At 49.5% G+C, this 13,098-nt stretch overlaps 1 protein-coding gene across 3 annotated transcripts in view; it reads left to right on the top strand.

The window, feature by feature from the left end:
• The window catches only part of LOC121443246 (FYVE, RhoGEF and PH domain-containing protein 3), a 56,985-nt gene that overhangs the window by 8,021 nt on the left and 35,866 nt on the right, over positions 1 to 13,098 (top strand). Inside the window, exon 1 of one of the 3 annotated variants that reach the window (XM_041644931.1) lies at positions 12,685 to 12,778. The exons of the other annotated variants lie outside the window; for them this stretch is intronic. The gene's annotated coding sequence lies outside the window, so the exon portion shown is untranslated. Of the gene's footprint in view, positions 1 to 12,684; positions 12,779 to 13,098 lie in introns of those variants that run through there. 3 annotated transcript variants of the gene reach the window in all.

Raw genomic sequence — 13,098 nt, 5'->3', positions numbered from 1 at the left:
TTGTCTGGTCAGGAATTTGGGTGTGGCCTGGCTCTAGTTACTGTCAGATGGTGGCTGGGATACGCATCTTCGAAGGTAGCTCACTCTTTCAATCAGGGCAAGTTGGTGCTGATTGTTGGCTGGGGTCTCGGTTTCTTGTGCATAAGTCTTAGAGCTGCTTGATTACCCTTCCAACATGGAGACTGACTCTACCCTGCCGCAACGGAAACAGCAGTGCTGTGTGTGAATGACCCGATCTAGGAAGTCACCCGGCCACCTATGCAGGCTGTATTGGACACTAGTATTTATGAGTCATTCGTAGTGGGAGGGGCAATGAAAGAGTTTATCAGGATATAGTCATTTTCTGAGACAGGGCTCTCTATGTAGCTTTGGAGCCTGTCCTGAAACTAGCTCTGTAGACCAGGCTGGCCTCAAACTCACAGAGATCTGCCTCCCTCTGCCTCTCAAGTGCTGGGATTAAAACTGTGTGCCAGCACCATCCAGCTCATGGGGGTTCTTTTTAGAGGTGTCACCCCAAGTCCAGGCAATGCTTCTTCCCAAGAGGGCATTGGCCTCCCTCCATTTTGACCTCTTTTTTTTTCCCCCTCACTTTTTTGAGCCCTGGCTGTCTTGGAACTGGATTGTAGACAAGGCTGGCTGCCTCTGCCTTCTGAGTGCTGGGATTAGGGGCGAGCACCATCACACCTGGCCTTGGCTTTGCTTTTAAGCCACAGGGGTTCTCCCTCCTCCCTACTTTCTTCCCTCTGAAACTGTCTTCTGGCCTCCACATGCACACCATGGCCCATGTGCACCCACTCAAAAACACTCAAATTAAAATGTACTATAAAAGGTTAGGAGGGGAGAGATAGGGAAGATACCCTACATTGACCTCTGACCTCAGCATACATGTGCACCCTTGCGTGCATGTACCCATGCACACACAGGTGAGCCCTTCTCTCCAGTCTTCACACCTGGCCTGTCCTGCTGCTGCTCATCTTGACTTCCTCCAGCTGATCCTGGCGGAATGGCTCCCAGGCCTGGTGAGAGTCCACCGCTGGCCTCCAGACTCAGGATGTGGCAGCAGAGGGACAACAGGTGCTGTGCTTCCTGGCCTGAGCTGGAAGCATCTGGGTGGCCCAAGGCCACCTCCTCAGGCCACGGGGTCCTTCAGGGAGTGAAGCAAAGGTCTCTGGGCTTCACACTGGCAGCACGGCAAGGGAGGCTCAGACAGGGACTGAGTCTCCAGGTCCTCAGACAGGGACTGAGTCTCCAGGTCCTCAGACAGGGACTGAGTCTCCAGGTCCTCAGACAGGGACTGAGTCTCCAGGTCCTTGTCTGGCTTCGCCCTCACTCCTCACAACACTTCTAAAGCGCATAACCTCTCCATTTTATGGAAGAAGAATTTGAGGCTCTGGGACAGTCTATCAAAGACACACGTCCTGAGAGCTAAGGTCTGAGCTCCTGGAGATCTGGACCATTCTAGCCTATCACTTCTGCATACAGCAGCTTTGTGTGTGTGCGTGTGTGTGTGTGTGTGTGTGTGTGTGTCCCACACAGTGGCCAACAGAATCAGAAGAACCTGTAAAAGTTCTGCATCACCTCAGTCTTCAGCTTCTGGAAGAGGACAATGCTCACCTTGCAAACATGAGAACCTGGGTTTGACCCCCAGAACCCACATAAAATATCTGGGTGTGGTACAAGCACTTGTAACCCCAGCTCAGGGGAGGCAGAGACAGGCAGGTCCTTCAGGCTTGCTGGCCAGCCGGCCTTAGCTTTTACTTTCAGTTCCGGTCCCCTGAGAAACCCTGCTTTTTTTTTTTTTTTTTTTGGTTTGTCGAGACAGGGTTTCTCTGTAGCCTGTCCTGGAACTCCCTTTGTAGACCAGGCTGGCCTCGAACTCACAGAGATCCGCCTGCCTCTGCCTCCCAAGTGCTGGGATTAAAGGCGTGCGCCACCACCGCCCGGCGAAACCCTGCTTTAAAAACAAATAGATGGGCAGCATCTGAAGAATGATGCCTAGGCGTGTCCTCTGGCTCCAGGTGCAAGTGCACACAGGTGCATGTACACCCATGCACACGGGTGCACACTCATATGCACAGAAAAAGTCAGCTGAATAAATAGGAGTTTAGAGAATCGAGGGGATGACTCAGGGCAAGCATGAGGACCTGGGCTCAGTTCCCAGCACCCATGGGAAAAATCTGGTGCAGTAGCAGACACCTGTAATCCCAACACTGGGGAGGCAGAGGCAGAAGGCACCCTGGGGATGGCTGCTGGTTAGCCAATCTCCATGCTGATTGATCCCAGGTTGATTTAGAGAGTAAGTGCCGAAAAAATAAGGTGGAGAGCAATTGAGGAAGACACTTGACTTTAACCTTTGGCTTCCACGTGCACGTGAGCACACACACTTACACATATGTGTACCTGCACACACACACACACACACACAGAATTTAAGATGAACTGATGCGGTGATACACAATAGCAATCCCCACATTTGAAAGATTAAAATAGTGTAAATTCAAATCAGTTGGAACCACTTGGTAATTCAAGACTATCCTGGACTACTTCGTGAGACTATCTCAACAAAACCCAAATAAAAAAAAATAGGATAGATCAAAAAGGCATTGATAACCAGATGTGGTGGCGCACGCCTTTAGTCCCATCACTTGGGAGGCAAGAAGCAGGCAGATCTCTAAGTTCAAGGTTTGCCTGATCTACAGAGTGAGTTCCAGGACAGCCAGGGCTACTCAGAAAAACTCTGTTTTGAAAAAAAAAATTTTTTTTTTTTTTTTTTTTTTTTACTAAAATGGAGGCAAATGCCCCCATTATTTATTGACTTCCTGAGATAATGAGAGGGCCTTCTCCTTAGGGCTGATGGGCAGTACTCAGGCCTGCTGGGGCGGGCAGTCCTCATCAGCCAGTTCACCAGAGGTTCTCCAGGTCTCTTGGAGTGGCCTTGAAGCAGTCTTTCAGGGGTGGGGTCTGCCTCTTCAAACCTGTAGTCATTTTGCTGTTCCAAGCAAGGTTTGAAGACCACGTGGGGTTTCTGAGTCTGTCTGGCTTGGGTCACCTGTGTCCTGTGTCTCGCATCCTCTTTCTGAAAACTTCAGTGATCTTAGGTCTGCTCAGAGGAGCCCACCAAGTCAGATGCAGGATGGCGGTTGCAGTGGTCCTCACCCAGGGGTCTGTTAAACTTGAACTCAGCCCTGGCTGCTGCTCCTGCAGGGCTAAGAGCCCATGTGACTGAGAATTACGCTTTCGAAGTCATCCCCACCACAAGCAGATCAGGCCCTTCAGAAACAGCAAAGCAGCCTCCTCTCACATTGCGTCATTGCTACGGAAATGCAAATACACCACTGTTGTGTGACCAATATTGCAAAAATTAAAAAGAGGAAGTTGGGTTTTGTTCTGGAGTGAGTTCAGCCCTGGCGGAGACACAGACCGGTCTTGGAAGAACGGTGAGTAGAGACTGGCTCCTGGGATCTTTGGTGAGCCCTAAAATGTTGTCGCTGTTGTGAGGGGTGTTACATGGGGGAGGGTAGTGGGGAAACACTAGAAGCCAAACAGGAACCATTCAGGCAGGCAGATGTTTTCAGGGCAGGAAGTTGCTGGGGAGTGCTAGCGGCAGCTCATTTCTCGTCGTTGTCCCTCGGTGGCTCGCACTGGAGAAAAGACAGTTGCTACAGGCATTGGCTGGCAAGAAGAGAGACTTCTGTCACTACAGAATACTGGACGTGCTGTTGGCAGATGGGGCATGGCTCAGACTGATGAGATGAGATGGTGAAGCTCAAGAGGGGCACAGATCCAAGGCTGACCCCAGGCAGTGATGACCCCATTCAGGGTGTCCTCTCCTGTCCTCCAGGCTTGAGGGAAAGAAAGCAGGTCTCTGTCTAAGCTGAGGAGGATAGTGGGGGATAGGCCTTCCCACTCCAGGTGGCCTGGAATCTTCTAGAATCTACAGTTTAGATATTCACAGATGCACCTGCCTAGTAGGGCACTGCTAGGAAAGGAAGCTGAGCCCATCAAGGACTCCTTGGGACCCCCAAGCTGTGCCTGGGCAGCTCTGGGAGTGAGTGGTACCTTAGGAGCCTGTCAGCCCTAGGGCAGGCAAGATCACAGCAGCAGAGATGGATCGATAGGATTGTGATCACAGTCTGATTCTGTGCCGTGCAGAGGGCACAGAGACAGAAGAGGCAGGGCGTATTTGAAAAGCCGGGCTCTGGGACCTGTTGGGAGTGTGGGGCAGGACTCACTGTCATTGTGAATGACCAGCCTGTTTCCGTTTTTCTGGGGATCTGTGTGAGTAGAGGATGAGCAGCTTTGAGGGGACAAGGAGAGGACCCTGATGGAGAAAGAAAGCCGGGAACAGGGTAATGGGCAGTTGCAGAGCCTAGAACTGCGACTTGGGGCAACTTCTCAGACTCTGCCTTGATTTCCCTGTCCGTAAAGTGGAATCTGAATGACGCCAAGCTTGCTGAGGTTTAGAGCTTATGCAGCGCTGCCTCAGTTTAGATTGGTCCTTCTAGTCCTTCAAACACCCTGGGGAGTCATGTGTGCGTGCGTGCGTGCGTGCGTGTGTATGTGTGTGTGTGTGCGCGCGTGTGCATGCATGTGTGTGTACAGGCATATGTGTGTGAGCCAGAAGACAATCTCAGGTGTTATTCTCCAGGACCTGTCTTCCTTGTTTTTGAGACAGGGCCTCTCATTAGCGTGACTAGGCTGGCTGGTCATTGGGCCCCAGATCCGTCTCTATACCCTCAGCACTGGGATTACCAGAGCAGGCCACGTACTCAGCTGTTGTTTTTGTTTTTAGCCTGAGTTCTAGGGAATCAAACTGAAGTCCTTATGCTTGCAAAGCAAGTGGTTTACTGACAGAGGTCTCTTCCCAGGCCCTGCTTGGTGAGAGAGGGAGCCCGTACAGAGTACTCTGTCAGCTCATCCTGGCCTCTCAAGCCTGTGAATGAACTGGCGGTCCCCACAGAAACTCTCTGAGCTGATAACTTACAGAGTGCTTGGGGGGGATGGGTGGGGCCAGACCCAGCAAGGACAGGAGGAAGTGGTTTGTCTCAACTGGGCTGCTACAGGCCCAGTGAAGCCTGCTTCTGCTCCTGGGGGTAGAAGTGAAGGCTATAACTTCTGTTTCTAGAGGAATCAGTACCTCCCAATGTTCAGGGGCCCCAGAGCCACACTGGACTGTGTGTACAGAGGTCAAACACATCATGAGATTAGCACTGAAATGAGCTTGTCTTCGGAAGCCTGACTGATGAACACGGTCCTGCTGCCCTGTGGTGAAAGTCAACTCCATAGGCTACAACAGGACTTGGGTATCTTTTTTTTTTTTTTTTTTTTTTTGGTTCGGTTTTTCGGGACGGGATTTCTCTGTGTAACAGTCCTAACTAATCCTGGAACTAGCTCTTGTAGACCAGGCTGGCCTCTAACTCACGGAGATCTGCCTGCCTCTGCTTCCCAAGTGCTGGGATTAAAGGTGTGCTCCACAACCTCCTGGTGACTTTGGATATCTTAATGCATGTTCAGGAAGTTTCCACTGCATCGCACCTTCTTATAGGCCCTTGGTAGGCTGACTGATCCCCTATGTACAGATAGAAAAACTGAGGCTCCTTTGTAAAGTGACTGGGAAGGGAGTTAAAAGCAGCATTGGGCAGATATAAAACCCAGATGATGCGGGGTTTGTGGACTGTTCTCACGGCTACAAGAAGGCTCCGAGATGGGTGTGTGCTGAACCAGGACAGAAGAAAGCACAGGGTTGGTCATGGCTGTGATGGCCTGTCTCTGCCTGCCTCTGGACAAGGCGACTGACTGGGCAGGGACCAAGCTAGTCCAGGAAGGAAATGAGAGATGAGAAGGCCCTTCATTCATTGTGGTCACTTCCCTCTGTGCACAGGATCCTCCATGCCCCAGATACCCAGCAGGCGAACGAGGGGTTAGACCCGACAGGTCTGTGCTTGTGGGAGGAGCGTAATAGGGCAGATCCTATATAAAATGGAGGCAGCACCATGATGGGTTGAGGGCCAGCCAAGTGCAGCCCGGTGACATGCCTTGCACCCACAGTGAGGCAGACATTTGGACCATCTTGAGGTTCTTCCCACTCTCCCTTCTGGTGCTCTCAGTGCTAGGACAGCCTCTTCCGGTCAGCAGGTAGGCTCTGTGGCATCTGAGCCTCACATTTGATTTTCCTTTAAAAAGCTGACTAGTGAGACCTTGTTTCAAAAACTCCCCAACTGGGGCTGCGCCTACTAGCTTTCATCTACACTGGCCACTGAACTTAGTTTACTGGTCTCAAGTCCTTTCCCCAACACCCACGCCAGTGACCCCTGCCCTGGATGGCCCCGCTAATACATAGCATGGTCTGTTAACTTCACTCTTGTTACCTTTCCCTTTCTACTGTGTCGCTGCCCATCTCTGAACCCCTAGGGATGAAGGATAATTAGATGCGTGGGTTCTGTAAAGCAGGGTGATCTGGACACTCAGGTTCTAGGAGGTGGGGTGATCTATGCTGGAAATGAAATCTGGAGTTTAAAGACCCCACCAATACTGCACAAAGAACACACAAAGTGAAATAAATTGACAAAGCAACTTTTACTTTTGCAAAAGGGTACATTTCTAGGTGGCAAGCACATAGAGCAAGTTTTTATCCTAATGCAAGGGTCTTGTGTCTCTTCCCCACTGGCTGGGGTTCAGCCTTACTTGCTATTGGCTAGTTTAAAATCCAGTGCAAGTTTGTGAGTCTCTATGTTAATTGTCACCTACTACAAATAGAAGCTTCTCTGATGAGGATGGAAGGGCACACTAATCTATGGGTCTAGTAAGTCGTCAGGAGAGTGTTTAAGACAATGTCTACTTGGTAGAATAGTGGTAATAGATTCTTCCCTAAGGCCTGTGATGTGTCTCGTCACAGGTTCTTGGCCTGATAATGGTGCTAGGTATGGGTTTCCTCTTATGGAATGAGCCTTAAACCCAATCCGAAAGTCGTTGTTTACTCCCATGGTGTTCATGCCACTACTACAATGCTGAGCCTGTCTTTCTAGGCCAGTCATTATGGTAGCTCAGGACACAGCTGGGTATGACTGACGGTTGGTTACTTTCTTCCTCTGGTAGCAACTTCCAGCGCCATGAAAGCTAGCTAGCAGGGATGAAACTTCCAGATCAGCACCAACTTTATTTCCTCCATGTTTCATGACTCCAATATGTGATATCTTCAGCAGTTGGGTCTTACCATCAAATTCTGTAGGGTGACCAATAACATTGGCCTGTAAAGTTTGGAGGTCTATGGGGCCTCATTGGACAACAACTCCAAAAGAGGTAACCCACTCTTAGTCCTGGGTACTTTACTTGTTAGCCTATGGTGTTTAGTAGGGGTATTACTAGTCACCCCATTATAGGGTAGCTCTAGTTTAACTCTCTCTCTCTCTCTCTCTCTCTCTCTCTCTCTCTCTCTCTCTGTGTGTATGTGTGTGTGTGTGTGTGTGTGTGTGTGTGTGTGTTAAAGAAACATGTAGGGGCTGAAGAGATGGCTCAGAGGTTAAGAGCTGCTCTTCCAAAGGTCCTGAGTTCAATTCCCAGCAATCACATGGTGGCTCACAACCATCTGTAATGGGGTTTGGTGCCCTCTTCTGGCCTGCAGACATAAAGACAGAATATTGTATACATAATAAATAAATAATTTTTTTTTTTTGGTTTTTCGAGACAGGGTTTCTCTGTGGCTTTGGAGCCTGTCCTGGAACTAGCTCTGTAGACCAGGCTGGTCTCGAACTCACAGAGATCCGCCTGCCTCTGCCTCCCGAGTGCTGGGATTAAAGGCGTGCGCCACCATCGCCCGGCTATAAATATTTTTTTTTAAAAAGAAACATGTATAATAGGCTTTCATATAAGTTTTTTTGAAAAGTCTTTAGTGTTATTTATCCCTTCCTGGATCCCTCCTCTATTTTGCCCTCTCACCCCATCCCAATTTAATTCGTCCTGTTCCAGTATACGCAGCCCTGAATGGGCCGTCTCTGTCACATCCCCTCCTTCCAAAACTCTGGGGTCATTGCAGAAGAGGGAGCAGAAAGATTGTCAGAGCCAAAGGTAACAGGTGACTATAAGGAAAGACTGTCTTCTGGACACAGCAGGACAGGTGGATATATGAACTCACAATGGTTGGCACAGCACATACCAAGTCTGTGCAAGCCCTGGCCGGACACACCCCGGGACTGAGAGTGGAGGTGGACACGGAGTCCCACGCCTAGCAGTGGATCTGTTGGCAGTTGATAGCTGCCGGGAGATGGAGACTCGCTTTCTTTAAGACTGTAGCCCCTGGTAGGCTGACGATACTCCGGTGGAAGGCCACATATCCAACATACGAGCAAAGCAAGCTGAGCTCAATGGTTTAAAATAAAAAGACACAAATTTGGGTGGGTAGAGAAGGGAGTGAGTGTGGGAGGAGTCAGGGGAGAGGAGTGACTGCATAAAACACATTGTGTGGAATTCTCAGAGAACTAATAAAAAACAAGAGGGAAAAATTCAGTGCAAAGAAAATGAATGAAATGAGAAAAGGGGTCCTCCGCCCTGGCCATTAAATTTTGGGAATGGGGTAGGGCCTTTAAGTAAACAAAAATCTTTAAAGATGAGGAGATTACAAAATAGCATTGCAAAGGTCGCATTCCCGGGGATCATTCTTGCAATAGAAAGCATTTAAGTTCCTTGTAATTATTACCCTCACTTGGGCACCCTGCTCTTAAGACATGGGTGACCTGGGCAGTGGAATGACATGGATTCGTAGGTCCTGTAGGTGGGTTAGCCTGGACTCTCAGGGCCTATGAGATGGTATGACCTGATCCCATGCTCTCAGGTCCTGTAGGTGGGTTAGCCTGGACTCTCAGGGCCTATGAGATGGTATGACCTGGTCCCATGCTCTCAGGTCCTGTAGGTGGGTTAGCCTGGGCGCTCAGATCCGATGAGATGGTATGACCTGGTCCCATGTTTTGTGAAGTAGATCCTGATAGGTGGATGACATGGATACTCCTGGATATGCAGGGGTCCAGCCTTCTCCTTCTGCTTTCCCCTTCCCCCGTCTCTGGGTCTGTCATCCAGGGAAATGACTATGACCTAGAAATGTAGCCCACGAGAAAGTCATTCTTGCATTTATTTTCCTAGAGTTACATGCTGAAGCTGTACTAATACCAGGGCCACAATACCAGCTCCCCCATGCTGTGCCACCACTCACTGTCCCTAGCCTCAACCCTAGGTGACAGGATGTACAGCTGGGCCTTGATCTTGTGGGGAGGACTGTGAAAAGAGGGTAAGTGGTATAGGGAACCAAATCTGTGTGTTGAGGCTTCAGAAACAGGGTGGTGAGTGTCCTCTGCATGGCTGAGGTCTCTGTGTGCCCTACTGCTCCCGGAGCGCCACTAGACCTGTATTAAACTCAGGTGCTTTGAGATGTTTGCATCTTGATGTGAATTCTCACAGCTTTTACCTGTAGCACACCACGCCCGTCTGTGCTCTATGCACTACCATACAGTTAGTGAACCGGGCAAGGGGCTGGAGATTGAAACACACAAAGACTCACAGACAGACACAGGTCATCCTTGATGCCAGAATGCCCCCTTCTATTGTGTCCAGGGGCAGCTTATATAGGGATCCTTAATTGATAGCCACGCTCCAGCCAAACCCACCAGAAACCACTCCCCTGCCATCAGGAACTCCTGAGGGTCTCGTGCTCAGAGCAGCTGCAAGCATAACACATTGTTTACAAGAAATTCAGAATCTGGGGGTTCACAGATCCCAACATTTACCCCCCTTGATGGTTCAAAAGAAACTGTTTCCTCTGAACATGGTGGCTTATGCCTGTAATCCCAACTCTGAGGACGCTGAGGCAGGAAGATGCTGAGTTTGAAGTCAGTCTGGACAATAACAAGACACTGCCTCAAAAAAAAAAAAAAAGATACTGCGTTATCGTCTTTCTTCTGCACTTAGCTTGTCCTCGTACCCCTGCTCTGTTCTGAGGTCCCACTAATCCCACCCCCAATTCCAAGGCATGAGGCACCCCATTATGCTCTCAGCAGACACCTCCCTGTGGGAGATGGGGGAAGATGGGGGCTCTTGGCCACAGCTGCAGCAACTAGAGCCCTTCCTAGACTGAGAACCCACAATGAGTGCTGATCGCTCCTAGGCTCCTCTGGGTCGTGAGGTGACATTAATCTTGCTGGGTTGGAAGCTGACCTCAAACTCAGAGAGCCACCGACCTTCGGTCTAAAGGCATGCACCACCACTACTTGGACTTGGTGGGTTTTCAATGTGAAGCCATTAAGTTAAGCCAAGGAAAAGCTAAGCAAGGACCCAAAGTGGCTTACCTACAGCTATCTGTCATTATCCTTAGATATAGGGTACATCTTAATGTTCTTGTCTGATAGTTCCAACATCCTTGTCAGTTATGAGTCAGTTTCAACTGACTAGGGTTTTGGTTTGGGTTTTTTTCCATCATGTGTCTGGTATTTGGGAGGAGAGAATTTTTTTCCCCATACAAGGTCTATGTGGCTTAGACTAGCCTCTAACCTCCCATATATCCAAAGATGACCTTGAATTTCTGACCCCCCTGCCTTCTCATCTGAGTAATTACAAGTGTGCAACACCACACAGAGTTTAGTGCGCTGGCAACTGAACCCAGGGCATGCATACTATGTAAGCCCTCTACTGATTGTGCTACGTCCCCAGTCCTGCCTGGCGTTTTTTGATTAGATGCTAGGAATTATTGTTTTTGCCTTGCTGGGTGCTAGATATTTTAGAGTTTTCTTTAAGGATAAAACTAAATTGTAAACAGTTTGCCCTTCCTGTTAAGACTTGTTAAGTGGGAGGGCAGAAGTGGGCCAGTAGAAGGTGAGTGACCTCCCTGAGGTGAGACCCTCCCGAGTACTGGGCCTGACTTCTTGCAGCTCTGCAGTTTCCCGCTGGACATGGTCATAGGAACAAATGCTCCCTCTGGTCCTCTGAGGGGCTGTTCTCGGTCCAGGTTTCTAGATTTCCTCCCACATGTACTTGACAGTCCTGGGGGCATCTCTGCAGGTCTCTGGGTCTTTTTCTGTGAAGTTCTCTTCTCTGTAGGGCTTTGTCCTGTCAGCCCCATCAGCCTTCTTAGTCAACTATGGGGGACATCTTCTCACCTCTGAGAGCCCACTGGGCTCTCCTTCCTGCTCCGTGGCTCACAATGATCCTTAGGCAGTCAACAAGCGATCTCACCGGACTGGTTCCCATGTCTCAAGGCTAGTGGGGCTCTGCTGTCTGACGTGTGTTATCTTGTGAACTCGCCTTTTTATGGTATATAGTAGCATACAGCACACCATTTTGTTTTTATTGTTTTTTTGTTTGTTTTTTTAGACAGGATTTCTCCTCGTAGCCTGGCTGTCCTAGAACTAGCTCTGTAGACCAGGCTGGCCTTGAACTCACAGAGACCCACCTGCTTCTGCCTCCAATTAAAGCCACGTGTTAGGATTAAAGCCACGTCACGAACCCCTGGCTTCAGCACACCAATTGTAATGGGCATTTTCTTCTCCATTTGGTGTTGGCTCCACTAAAAATAAATCTGGTTTCTAAGCTGGACATGACAGTCTACAGCCAGCATCCCAGGCCTTGGGAGATAGAAGCAGTAGGAGTCAAGGGTTAAAGGTTAGTCTAGTCTCGGCCACTTAGCAGGTTTGGCTCCAGCCTGAACTACATGAGACCCTATCTTAAAAACAAAGATGAGGTGGGGAGATGGCTCAATTGGTAAGATGCTTGCTGTACTATACGAGAATCTGAGTTCGGGTCCACAGCACCCACATAAAAGCTGGGCGCGGCAGCTAGTTCCTATAATCCCAGTTTTGGGTAGACAAAGAAGAATCCCTGGGTTTGTTGGCTAGCCAGTCTAAACAAACTGAGCTTCAGGGTTAGTGAGAGGCCATGTCTAAATAAGATGGACAGTGACTAAGCAGGACACTCAGTGTTGACTTCTGGCACGCACACAAACACAAACACGTCTTGACCAGAAGCAGGGAAGAGACAGCCTCTACTCTGCCGGAATCGCAGCCTCTGACCACGCTGAGACTGAACTCGATACTCACGTTCCTTACAGAGCTTTTTATTGCTGTGTCATGTGTGACTTCTGGAAACTAGCAGTTTATCTCCCGTGCTATGTCAAGAATGCAGCGAAACATGTATTTTCTGTTTGGAAGTCTAATGTTTCTGTCCAGCGAGCCCGCAAAGAATGAAACGTGAATTCTAGTTACTGTTTAACTTGCTACCGTCTTGGAGCATGCTCAACAAACTTCTTTCTGGTGGAATTTGACAGGTAAACTCACTTACAGTCCAGCTACTATAGACGTTTGGACACCTAACAGGCACTGGCCTTGAGGCACTGTTACATAGTAACCTGAGTAATAAAGCTATTTCCTTTAAAGAAAAAAAATGTGACGCTAGCCAATGAAAACTGTCTTCCTGAAGTGACTTTGGAGTCGCTGACAGAAAAACCCACTCCAAGATAGTTTAGCCACAGGAAGGTAAGAGCTCAGGAGCCTATGTGGGTGGGAGGAGCTGTGTCCAGTGGCCGATTGGTTCCCAGAGAAAGGGGGACACTACTGACTCCTTGTGAGAGTCTAGAGGCAAGGCAGTCAAGTGTAGCTCCAGGACAAGGACAGACATCTCTCTCTCTCTCTCTCTCTCTCTCTGTGCGCACAAGAGTGTGTGAGGCTGCACCCATGGTTCTAACTTTGCTCTCCAGGGAAAAAGGACGTGAGGAAAGAAGCTGTGGGCCAGGGAATATCTGAGAGTGAGTGTGGGGGAGCCAGCAAGAGCATCGAGCTACCGAGTGTCCAGGGTAGGAACAGTGTGAGCATGTTGGCTGTGTGTGTCCGGTGGGGCCACTGTCAGAATGTGTTATAGAGTGTGGCTAGGAGAGTGTGGGTGTGTGTGAGTGACCGCATGAATAGCAGAGCTACTGTGTGTGAGTGTTTAAGATCACTACTGTGTGTGCGTGGGGGACTCTACAGTGAGTTATTAGGAGTGTATCTGGTGACAGTGTGGGCTAGGGAGAACGCACCCAGCTCTCCTAAACCTGGGCGTGGCCCGTGCATTCCAGTTCATCCCTGA

Source organism: Microtus oregoni, unplaced genomic scaffold, assembly GCF_018167655.1.
Source record: "Microtus oregoni isolate MIOR12 unplaced genomic scaffold, Mior012 000103F_ref0000194, whole genome shotgun sequence".
Classification (NCBI taxonomy): Eukaryota; Metazoa; Chordata; class Mammalia; order Rodentia; family Cricetidae; genus Microtus; species Microtus oregoni.
The sequence above is the reverse complement of the archived record's forward strand: the minus strand, read 5'-3'. Positions and strand labels throughout refer to the sequence as shown.